The following is a 2,366-nucleotide window of genomic DNA, read 5'->3' on the forward strand; positions in this document are numbered from 1 at the left end:
ATCCCTTGCAGAAATAGAAATAACCATATGAGAGCTCCAGAAACTCTGAATCGTCCAAAGAATCTTGAAAAGGAAAAACCAAACGGAAAGACCTGTATTACCTGATTTCAAAACTTACTGCAAAGCCACACTTAACAGAACAGTGTGGTCCTGGCATAAAGATAGATGTACAGACCCATGGAACAGAAGATACAGCACAGAAATACGTCCTCACACGGTGGTCAAATGATTTTCAGCAAGTGTACAAGGCCATCCCGTGGGTGAAGAATAGCCTTTCCAGGAAATGATGCTGACAAAACTGGGTGTCCATGTGTGACCCTCCTCCAACAGCAGACACAAAAATTAACCCTAAATGGATCGAAGCTCAAGCTATAAAGCTCCTAGAAGAAACCATCAGGGAAAAAAGCTTCTTGTTACTATACTGGATTTGGCCCTGATTTATTGGATAGTGACACCAAAGGCCCAGGCAACAAAAGTAAAAGCAGTGAAAACTGGAATTCATCAAAATGAAAATGTTTGCACAAAAAGGACATTATCAACAGGATAAAAAGGCAAGCCATGGAATTGGGAAAAAATATTTCCAAATCGCATATCTGCTAAGGAATGAATGCAAAATGTATTGAAAATTTAAAAACTAATCAACAACAAAAAGCCCCAAACAACCAAACTAAACAATGGGCCAAGAAAACAAAATGGGCCAAGAACTTGAATCAACATTTCTCCTAAGCAGATAGACAGGTGGCAAAGAAGCATGTAAAAAGATGTCCAGCACAACTGAAATCCTGGGAAATGAAAATCGAGCCACAGAGAGTTCGCCCTTCACATCAGCTACTAGCGAAAACTTGAAAATGAGGAGGGCAGGCCCGGATGTGGAGAAAGCGGATTCTGGCTGGGAAAGCGGTGCCGCTGTGGTGGAGATGCTCGGTGTCTGTCGCACTTCCTCAAAGTAATAAAATCGAATGGCCATACTGTCTTAGTCACCTTCCTCTGTGGAATACCCGACACCCACACCTTAAAGGAGGAGAGGTTTATTTGGAATCATCTTAGTCTATCACTGGCCAGCTCCAAGGAAGGAAGTCATGGCGGAAGGGCCTGGGTGGTGGAAAAGCTGCTCACATCATGGTGTCCAGGAAGCAGAGAGAAGGCAGGAGCCAGGGAGGCTGCAACACGCACCTTCCAGGTCATGCCCGCAGCAGTCTGCTCCGTGATCCAATCTCCTTCCAAAAGCCCCACCATAAGCATGTGAGGTTCTTGGGGGACAGGTCACCCGGTAACTGCTCTGGGCACATACCCCAAGGAGTTGCAGCTGGGCACAGGGGCGATGTTTGAGCACCCACGTTCATAGCAACACTAGTTGTAGTCACCGAAAGGCAGAGGTAACCCACACGTCCTTTGATATGGCTAAAGGGAGTGTGGTAGGGACACACAGTGGATGCCATGACTGACCTGTGTCCCCCCAGCTTCGTGTGTTGAAGTCTCACACCTAGTGCCATGGTATCTGGAGGTGACACCGGTGGAGGTAACCATTGTTCGATGAAGCCGGGAGGTCCTCCCAGGAAGAGATTGGCTCCGTGAGAGGACACAGCCAGACGGCAGCCGCCCAGAAGCCAGGAAGAGAGCCCTCGCCAGGAGCCAAGCCCGTTGGCACCTCGATCTTGGATTCCCAGGGCTCAGAACGGCGAGAAAGTGAGTTTCGGTGGTATAAGAGCCAGGCAGGAGAGTTTTGTTACAGCGGCTCATCTCCGGCCTGTTTTGTGCTCAGAGTACCGGAGACGAGATCATTTCTACTGGACAGAAACCCACTGGCTCATCATCTCGGCAGCCAGGAAGTAAGAGATGGAGCGGCAGGAGGGTTGCCATGGGTTCAAGGCCAGCCTGGGCTATGTAGTGAGACCCTGTCTTAAAAAAAAAAAGTGGAGACAGGCTCTTTGCCCAGAGTGAGGGGCACAACTAGCATGGACCCCTGAAACATGGGACCCAGTGCAGGGCCCACAGGGACACAGGAGGTGCAGAGCCGCATGCAGCCACCTGCCTGTCCCCAGCTGAGTCTTCTTTTCTCACTTGGATGGGACAGGAACTGGCTTAGCTTTATTGAGAAGTCTGAAGTAGTTTAGCCTACAGCATTTACAGCTTAATCCCCTGCATTCAGAGGCAGAGCACCAGCTCTGAGATCAAAGCGCAGGGTCAGGTGGCCGCAACCTTAGAGTTGGTGGCCTTGATGGCTGTGTCCCCAGCCCCCTTGGACAGCAGAGGGAAACCACGCCAAGTGGAAGACGGAAGTAAAGAGCGATTGCAATGTCCCTGCCAGCCGAGCCACAGTGTGTCTGCCGCTGAAAGTGTGAGTTCTGAGAGTCTGATCTCAAGGA

Source organism: Fukomys damarensis, unplaced genomic scaffold, assembly GCF_012274545.1.
Source record: "Fukomys damarensis isolate Sample0158 unplaced genomic scaffold, DMR_v1.0_HiC HiC_scaffold_23, whole genome shotgun sequence".
Lineage (NCBI taxonomy): Eukaryota > Metazoa > Chordata > Mammalia > Rodentia > Bathyergidae > Fukomys > Fukomys damarensis.